We start from the raw sequence: 10,043 nt of genomic DNA, 5'->3' as shown, positions 1-10,043 counted from the left end.
GGCCCACTCACTCAATCGCCATGTCTGTTTGCCACAGTTTTCCCGGTGGTGCCGCACCCGGGCTCGCCCCGGCTGACGCAGTTTTCGCGCCGCCCCGGCTGACGCGGTTTCGTGCCGCCCCGGCAGACGCGGTTTTCGCGCCGCCCCGGCTGACGCGGTTTCGTGCCGCCCCGGCAGACGCAGTTCGGACTTAGCACTTTTCGGCTGTGCCTGGCTGGCGGCCCACTCACTCGATCGCCATGTCTGTTTGCCACAGTTTTCCCGGTGGTGCCGCACCCGGGCTCGCCCCGGCAGACGCGTTTTTTTTTTCTTTCGCCCCGGCTGACGCAGTTTTCGCGCCGCCCCGGCTGACGCGGTTTCGTGCCGCCCCGGCAGACGCGGTTTTTTGCGCCGCCCCGGCTGACGCGGTTTTTGCCGCCCCGGCTGACGCAGTTCGGACTTAGCACTTTTCGGCTGTGCCTGGCTGGCGGCCCACTCACTCGATCGCCATGTCTGTTTGCCACAGTTTTCCCGGTGGTGCCGCACCCGGGCTCGCCCCGGCTGACGCAGTTTTCGCGCCGCCCCGGCTGACGCGGTTTCGTGCCGCCCCGGCAGACGCGGTTTTCGCGCCGCCCCGGCTGACGCGGTTTCGTGCCGCCCCGGCAGACGCAGTTCGGACTTAGCACTTTTCGGCTGTGCCTGGCTGGCGGCCCACTCACTCGATCGCCATGTCTGTTTGCCACAGTTTTCCCGGTGGTGCCGCACCCGGGCTCGCCCCGGCTGACGCAGTTTTCGCGCCGCCCCGGCTGACGCGGTTTCGTGCCGCCCCGGCAGACGCGGTTTTCGCGCCGCCCCGGCTGACGCGGTTTCGTGCCGCCCCGGCAGACGCAGTTCGGACTTAGCACTTTTCGGCTGTGCCTGGCTGGCGGCCCACTCACTCGATCGCCATGTCTGTTTGCCACAGTTTTCCCGGTGGTGCCGCACCCGGGCTCGCCCCGGCAGACGCGTTTTTTTTTTTCTTTCGCCCCGGCTGACGCAGTTTTCGCGCCGCCCCGGCTGACGCGGTTTCGTGCCGCCCCGGCAGACGCGGTTTTTTTGCGCCGCCCCGGCTGACGCGGTTTTTGCCGCCCCGGCTGACGCAGTTCGGACTTGGCACTTTTTGGCTGAGCCTGGCTGGTGGCCCACTCACTCGATCGCCATGTCTGTTAGCCACAGTTTTCCCGGTGGTGCCGCACCCGGGCTCGCCCCGGCTGACGCAGTTTTCGCGCCGCCCCGGCAGACGCGGTTTTCGCGCCGCCCCGGCTGACGCGGTTTTTGCCGCCCCGGCTGACGCAGTTCGGACTTGGCACTTTTTGGGCTGAGCCTGGCTGGCGGCCCACTCACTCGATCGCCATGTCTGTTTGCCACAGTCTTCCCGGTGGTGCCGCACCCGGGCTCGCCCCGGCAGACGCGTTTTTTTTTTCTTTCGCCCCGGCAGACGTGGTTCCCCCCCCCCCCCCTTTTCGCTCGCCCCGGCTGACGAGGTTTTCGCGCCGCCCCGGCTGACGCAGTTTTCGCGCCGCCCCGGCTGACGCGGTTTCGTGCCGCCCCGGCTGACGCGGTTTTCGCGCCGCCCCGGCTGACGCGGTTTTTGCGTCGCCCCGGCTGACACGGTTCGGACTTTGCACTTTTCGGCTGTGCCTGGCTGGCGGCCCACTCACTCGATCGCCATGTCTGTTTGCCACAGTTTTCCCGGTGGTGCCGCACCCGGGCTCGCCCCGGCTGACGCAGTTTTCGCGCCGCCCCGGCAGACGCGGTTTTCGCGCCGCCCCGGCTGACGCGGTTTCGTGCCGCCCCGGCAGACGCAGTTCGGACTTAGCACTTTTCGGCTGTGCCTGGCTGGCGGCCCACTCACTCGATCGCCATGTCTGTTTGCCACAGTTTTCCCGGTGGTGCCGCACCCGGGCTCGCCCCGGCTGACGCAGTTTTCGCGCCGCCCCGGCTGACGCGGTTTCGTGCCGCCCCGGCAGACGCGGTTTTCGCGCCGCCCCGGCTGACGCGGTTTCGTGCCGCCCCGGCAGACGCAGTTCGGACTTAGCACTTTTCGGCTGTGCCTGGCTGGCGGCCCACTCACTCGATCGCCATGTCTGTTTGCCACAGTTTTCCCGGTGGTGCCGCACCCGGGCTCGCCCCGGCAGACGCGTTTTTTTTTTTTTCTTTCGCCCCGGCTGACGCAGTTTTCACGCCGCCCCGGCTGACGCGGTTTCGTGCCGCCCCGGCAGACGCGGTTTTTTGCGCCGCCCCGGCTGACGCGGTTTTTGCCGCCCCGGCTGACGCAGTTCGGACTTAGCACTTTTCGGCTGTGCCTGGCTGGCGGCCCACTCACTCGATCGCCATGTCTGTTTGCCACAGTTTTCCCGGTGGTGCCGCACCCGGGCTCGCCCCGGCTGACGCAGTTTTCGCGCCGCCCCGGCTGACGCGGTTTCGTGCCGCCCCGGCAGACGCGGTTTTCGCGCCGCCCCGGCTGACGCGGTTTCGTGCCGCCCCGGCAGACGCAGTTCGGACTTAGCACTTTTCGGCTGTGCCTGGCTGGCGGCCCACTCACTCGATCGCCATGTCTGTTTGCCACAGTTTTCCCGGTGGTGCCGCACCCGGGCTCGCCCCGGCTGACGCAGTTTTCGCGCCGCCCCGGCTGACGCGGTTTCGTGCCGCCCCGGCAGACGCGGTTTTCGCGCCGCCCCGGCTGACGCGGTTTCGTGCCGCCCCGGCAGACGCAGTTCGGACTTAGCACTTTTCGGCTGTGCCTGGCTGGCGGCCCACTCACTCGATCGCCATGTCTGTTTGCCACAGTTTTCCCGGTGGTGCCGCACCCGGGCTCGCCCCGGCAGACGCGTTTTTTTTTTCTTTCGCCCCGGCTGACGCAGTTTTCGCGCCGCCCCGGCTGACGCGGTTTCGTGCCGCCCCGGCAGACGCGGTTTTTTTGCGCCGCCCCGGCTGACGCGGTTTTTGCCGCCCCGGCTGACGCAGTTCGGACTTGGCACTTTTTGGCTGAGCCTGGCTGGTGGCCCACTCACTCGATCGCCATGTCTGTTAGCCACAGTTTTCCCGGTGGTGCCGCACCCGGGCTCGCCCCGGCTGACGCAGTTTTCGCGCCGCCCCGGCAGACGCGGTTTTCGCGCCGCCCCGGCTGACGCGGTTTTTGCCGCCCCGGCTGACGCAGTTCGGACTTGGCACTTTTTGGGCTGAGCCTGGCTGGCGGCCCACTCACTCGATCGCCATGTCTGTTTGCCACAGTCTTCCCGGTGGTGCCGCACCCGGGCTCGCCCCGGCAGACGCGTTTTTTTTTTCTTTCGCCCCGGCAGACGTGGTTCCCCCCCCCCCCCTTTTCGCTCGCCCCGGCTGACGAGGTTTTCGCGCCGCCCCGGCTGACGCAGTTTTCGCGCCGCCCCGGCTGACGCGGTTTCGTGCCGCCCCGGCTGACGCGGTTTTCGCGCCGCCCCGGCTGACGCGGTTTTTGCGTCGCCCCGGCTGACACGGTTCGGACTTTGCACTTTTCGGCTGTGCCTGGCTGGCGGCCCACTCACTCGATCGCCATGTCTGTTTGCCACAGTTTTCCCGGTGGTGCCGCACCCGGGCTTGCCCCGGCAGACGCGTTTTTTTTTTTTCTTTTCGCCCCGGCTGACGCAGTTTTCGCCCCGCCCCGGCTGACGCGGTTTCGTGCCGCCCCGGCAGACGCGGTTTTTTGCGCCGCCCCGGCTGACGCGGTTTTTGCCGCCCCGGCTGACGCAGTTCGGACTTTGCACTTTTTGGCTGAGCCTGGCTGGCGGCCCACTCACTCGATCGCCATGTCTGTTTGCCACAGTTTTCCCGGTGGTGCCGCACCCGGGCTCGCCCCGGCAGACGCGTTTTTTTTTTTCCTTCGCCCCGGCAGACGTGGTTCCCCCCCCCCCCCTCCGTCTTTCTTTTTGTTTTTTTTTTCGCCGCGGCTGAAGTGGATTTTTCGGTGCCTCGACGCCCCGGTAGTCGCGGTTTTTCCGTTTCCGCACGGCCCCGGCTGACGCTGCTCGGTCACAGTCGCCTTTTGTGAGGATTGCAGACTTCTTGAGCGCGGGTGTTTTTTTTTTTGTTGTTGTTGTTGTTTTATTACGCATTCGCTCCAGCAGACGCTGTTTAGACTTTTTGTTTCCTCTTTTATCCTGCGACGAGGTGACGAGGTTTATTCGGTGCCCCGCCGCCCCGGCTGAAGTGATTTTTCCTGTCCCGTGCCGCCCCGGCTGACGCGGTTGGGACTTCGCGTTTGTTCGGCCGCCACGGGTTTTGGCGCACTCGCTCGGTTGCTTGTTGTTGCCACTTGTTGCGAACCCAGGTTTCTTGAGCGAGCGCGGGCGTTTTTTCTTCCTTTCTTTCTTTGTTCTATGTGTTAGCGAATCGGCCTTTAATATCACACGAGGACTCACAACCAACAATTTTCAGTTTGAAGTGTAAAAAATCTGCAGGTGTTGACGTAACTGACTTGCCCCGTACCCTTGAGTACATCCATGAAGTTCTCGTAGTACTACTAAATCGCATTATTCCAAGTGGAGAAATTCCCATAAACTTGCAAACCTCTACACGAAAATCGGTGCGCGTGATAAAGTTGAAAATTATCGTCCGATATCAAATGTGCCTTCTATAACACAAATTCTAGGAAAAAAAAAAAAAAACACTTGTTCGCCGTTTTCTGCGCCGTGACTGGCAGCACTCCGGCGAAGCGAAACGGGGTCGATTCGAGCACGATATCGGCGTCTTTCGACGTGCTCGCCGGCGACCGTCGCACGAGTACGTCGCACGAGCGCGTCTGCCGGGGCGCCGTTTGCGAAGCCGACGCAAAAGTGGGAACCGCCGCTCGGATGATCGCCGCTTTCGGCAGAGTGAGTGTTGGCACTCCGGGGAAGCGAAACAGCGTGAATGCGCCCACGAAATCGGCGTATTTTGAAGTGCCCGCCGGCGACCGTCGCACGAGTACGGTAAACCGCGTCAGCCGGGGCGTAGTTCGGGACGCCGACGAAAAAGTGGGAAGCGCAACTCGGATCTTCGCCGTTTTTGCAGGAGTGAGTGGCGGCCCTCCTGCGAGACCAAGAAGCATCGATTCGTGCACGAATTCGGCGCCTTTCGACGTGATCGCCGGCGACCGTCGCTCGAGTAGGGCAAACCGCGTCTGCCGGGGCGGGCTTCGGGACGCCGATGCGAAAGTGGGAAACGCTGCTCGGATGTTCGCCGTTTTTGGCCGAGTGAGTGCTGGCACTCGGGCGAAGCCAAACGGGGCCGATTACGGCACGATATCGGCGTCTTTCGACGTGCCCGGCGGCGACCGTCGCACGAGTACGGTAAACCGCGTCAGCCCGGGCGGAGTTCGGGACGCCGATGCGAAAGTGGAGAACGCCGCTCGGATCTTCGCCGTTTTTGGAGGAGTGAGTGGCGGCACTCCGGAGAAGCCAAGGAGCGCCAATTAGCGCACGATATCGGCGTCTTTCGACGCGCTCGCCGGCGACCGTCGAACGAGTAGGGCAAACCGCGTCTGCCGGGGCGGGGTTTACGACGCCGACGCAAAAGTGGGAACCGCCGCTCGGATGTTGGCCGTTTTTGGCAGAGTGAGTGCTGGCACACCGGCGACGCGAAAGAGCGCGAAAGCGCCCACGAAAGTGGCGTATTTGGACGTGCTTGACGGCGACCGCTGCAGGAGTACGAAAAACCACGTCAGCCGGGGCGAGCGACCCACGGCGGTCTGGGTGCTTATCGCTGCTATTATAGGGGCACCCCGGCAGACGCAGAAAAAAAAAATTTTTTTTCGACCTTCTTTTTTGCTGGTCGAGCTCGGGTAACCCAGGTCGCAATGGGAGCCGCGCACGAAAGCGGCGTCGCGAGACGCGTTCGCGGTCGCTAGTCGCACGAGCTCGGCAACCGCGTCAGCCGGCGCGGAGTTCGGGATGCCGACGGCTAAGTGGGTACCGCTGCTCGGATGTTCGCCGTTTTTGGCCGAGTGAGTGCTGGCACTCCGGCGAAGCGAAACGGGGCCGATTCGGGCACGATATCGGCGTATTTCGACGTGCTCGCCGGCGACCGTCGCACGAGTACGGCAAAGCGCGTCTGCCGGGGCGAGGTTTGCGATGCCGACGAAAAAGTGGGAAGCGCCGCTCGGATCTTCGCCGTTTTTGCAGGAGTGAGTGGCGGCCCTCCTGCGAGACCAAGAAGCATCGACTCGCGCACGATATCGGTGTCTTTCGACGTGCCCGCCGGCCACCGCCGCACGAGTACGGCAAACCGCGTATGCCGGGGCGGGGTTGGCGACGCCGACGCAAAAGTGGGAACCGCCACTAGGATGTTCGCCGTTTTTGGCAGAGTGAGTGCTGGCACACCGGCGACGCGAAAGAGCGCGAAAGCGCCCACGAAAGTGGCGTATTTGGACGTGCTTGACGGCGACCGCTGCAGGAGTACGAAAAACCACGTCAGCCGGGGCGAGCGACCCACGGCGGTCTGGGTGCTTATCGCTGCTATTATAGGGGCACCCCGGCAGACGCAGAAAAAAAAAATTTTTTTTCGACCTTCTTTTTTGCTGGTCGAGCTCGGGTAACCCAGGTCGCAATGGGAGCCGCGCACGAAAGCGGCGTCGCGAGACGCGTTCGCGGTCGCTAGTCGCACGAGCTCGGCAACCGCGTCAGCCGGCGCGGAGTTCGGGATGCCGACGGCTAAGTGGGTACCGCTGCTCGGATGTTCGCCGTTTTTGGCCGAGTGAGTGCTGGCACTCCGGCGAAGCGAAACGGGGCCGATTCGGGCACGATATCGGCGTATTTCGACGTGCTCGCCGGCGACCGTCGCACGAGTACGGCAAAGCGCGTCTGCCGGGGCGAGGTTTGCGATGCCGACGAAAAAGTGGGAAGCGCCGCTCGGATCTTCGCCGTTTTTGCAGGAGTGAGTGGCGGCCCTCCTGCGAGACCAAGAAGCATCGACTCGCGCACGATATCGGTGTCTTTCGACGTGCCCGCCGGCCACCGCCGCACGAGTACGGCAAACCGCGTATGCCGGGGCGGGGTTGGCGACGCCGACGCAAAAGTGGGAACCGCCACTAGGATGTTCGCCGTTTTTGGCAGAGTGAGTGCTGGCACACCGGCGACGCGAAAGAGCGCGAAAGCGCCCACGAAAGTGGCGTATTTGGACGTGCTTGACGGCGACCGCTGCAGGAGTACGAAAAACCACGTCAGCCGGGGCGAGCGACCCACGGCGGTCTGGGTGCTTATCGCTGCTATTATAGGGGCACCCCGGCAGACGCAGAAAAAAAAAATTTTTTTTCGACCTTCTTTTTTGCTGGTCGAGCTCGGGTAACCCAGGTCGCAATGGGAGCCGCGCACGAAAGCGGCGTCGCGAGACGCGTTCGCGGTCGCTAGTCGCACGAGCTCGGCAACCGCGTCAGCCGGCGCGGAGTTCGGGATGCCGACGGCTAAGTGGGTACCGCTGCTCGGATGTTCGCCGTTTTTGGCCGAGTGAGTGCTGGCACTCCGGCGAAGCGAAACGGGGCCGATTCGGGCACGATATCGGCGTATTTCGACGTGCTCGCCGGCGACCGTCGCACGAGTACGGCAAAGCGCGTCTGCCGGGGCGAGGTTTGCGATGCCGACGAAAAAGTGGGAAGCGCCGCTCGGATCTTCGCCGTTTTTGCAGGAGTGAGTGGCGGCCCTCCTGCGAGACCAAGAAGCATCGACTCGCGCACGATATCGGTGTCTTTCGACGTGCCCGCCGGCCACCGCCGCACGAGTACGGCAAACCGCGTATGCCGGGGCGGGGTTGGCGACGCCGACGCAAAAGTGGGAACCGCCACTAGGATGTTCGCCGTTTTTGGCAGAGTGAGTGCTGGCACTCCGGCGAAGCGAAAGAGCGCGAATGCGCCCACGAAAGTGGCGTGTTTGGACGTGCTTGACGACGACCACCGCAGGAAAACGAAAAACCACGTCAGCCGGGGCGAGCGACCCATGGCGGTCTGGGTGCTTATCGCTGCTATTATAGGGGCACCCCGGCAGACGCAAAAAAAAAAAAAATTTTTTTCGACATTCTTTCTTGCTCGTCGACCTCGGGTGACCCAGGTCGCAGTGGGAGCCGCGCACGAAAGCGGCGTCGCGAGACGGCTTCGCGGTCGCTAGTCGCACGAGCTCGGCAACCGCGTCTGCCGGGGCGGAGTTCGGGACGCCGACGGCTAAGTGGGAACCGCCGCTCGGATGTTCGCCGTTTGTGGCCGAGTGAGTGCTGGCACTCCGGCGAAGCCAAACGGGGCCGATTCCGGCACGATATCGGCGTCTTTCTACGTGCTCGCCGGCGACCGTCGCACGAGTACGGCAAAGTGCGTCTGCCGGGGCGGGGTTTGCGACGCGTACGCAATAGTGAGAACCGTCGCTCGGATGTTCGTCGTCTTTCGCCGAGCCAGTGCTGGCACTCCGGCGAAGCCGAACGGAGCCGATTCGGGCACGATATCGGCGTCTTTCCACGTGCTCGCCGGCGACCGTCGCACGAGTACGGTAAACCGCGTCAGCCGGGGCGGAGTTCGGGACGCCGATGCGAAAGTGGGAAGCGCCGCTCGGATCTTCGCCGTTTTTGGAGGAGTCAGTGGCGGCACTCCGGTGAAGCCAAGGTGCGCCAATTCGCGCACGATATCGGCGTCTTTCGACGTGCCCGCCGGCCACCGTCGCACGAGTACGGCAAACCTCGTCTGCCGGGGCGGGGTTTGCGACGCCGACGCAAAAGTGGGAACCGCCGCTCGGATGTTCGCCGTTTTTGGCAGAGTGAGTGCTGGCACTCCGGCGAAGCGAAAGAGCGTGAATGCGCCCACGAAAGTAGCGTATTTGGACGTGCTTGACGGCGACCGCCGCAGGAGTACGAAAAACCACGTCAGCCGGGGCGAGCGACCCACGGCGGTCTGGGTGCTTATCGCTGCTATTATAGGGGCACCCCGGCAGACGCAGAAAGAAAAAAAAAAAAAATGGGGACATGGCGTGCGTCACCGTGCGGCTTCGCAGCGTTGCCGAAGTCGCCGAGCCCTTCGACTGAGCCGAACGGCGGACAGGGAACGTTGGTCGGCCGTTCTAACCTGTCGGTGCCACGCCGAGACGTCGTTAAGGAAAACCGCGTCGTGGGCCTCTACGACGCCGTCGAGTCGTTGTACGTTTGGTGTCCAGCGTGTCGGCGGCGAGTAGCGGACACGTCGTTCACGACTTCGGTCTTTCGCAGTCGACGCGAACTTGCGGAGAGTCGTGGTGCCTCACGTTTTCGGCAGAAACCGCGGCGGAATTTTCCCGTGCGTGCGCGCACGACCTCGGTGCTGTGCCGTCAGCGTAGTGTTGCACAAACTCGTGGCCTACCCAAGGTGCGGTACGTTTGCGGCCGTATCCTCGGTGGGAATTTCGTGAGTAGGGTCGCAAATTCTACGACCTCGGCGGGTTTGAGAGCGACGTAGACTTGTGGCACGCTCAACGTGCCACACGTTTCGGGGCACACCCGCGGTGAAATTTTCTCGAGTACGCTCGTATTAGTGCCCAAGGAGGTCTGGGTACTTATCGCTGCTATTATGTGGGGGTTCTCGTGAGCGGCGTACGCGAAAGCGACCGGGTGTCTGATATGCGGCGGGCTTCGGCCTCGTCAAGCGTGTCCTCGGGTCTGCTCCAGGGGAATCCACGGCAGTCGTCTGCAGCCTCATCCGCTTGATGCGTTAGGGGCTGGTTGTCGGACGGTGCCGTTTTACCACGATATCGAGGTGTGTTCCGTGTCGTCCTCGGGCGATTCAGATGCGAAAGCGCCGAAGACGCGGGCGTGACCCGTCGTCTGGCGGCTTTGCAGTCTCGGCTCCGTTGCTAGTTCCTGCCGGTCCACCGACAGTGCAGCGGGCTTGGGCAACCCGCACGGCGCGACCGAGTCGATGCAACGAAAAAGAGCGAGCATGAACGTGCTTCTTGCCGCACGGCTCCCACTCGTCTTTCGGGAAGGTTGTGCCGTAGCGAGCTCGAACGCCGTCATCTCGGAGTGCAAAATAAGCGTGTTGGGGCGCCTGAAGGTGGCCTCCGCCG

The sequence above is a fragment of the Rhipicephalus microplus genome, unplaced genomic scaffold, assembly GCF_043290135.1.
Source record: "Rhipicephalus microplus isolate Deutch F79 unplaced genomic scaffold, USDA_Rmic scaffold_270, whole genome shotgun sequence".
In the NCBI taxonomy this organism is placed as follows: Eukaryota; Metazoa; Arthropoda; class Arachnida; order Ixodida; family Ixodidae; genus Rhipicephalus; species Rhipicephalus microplus.
Note: the sequence above shows the minus strand (reverse complement) of the source record.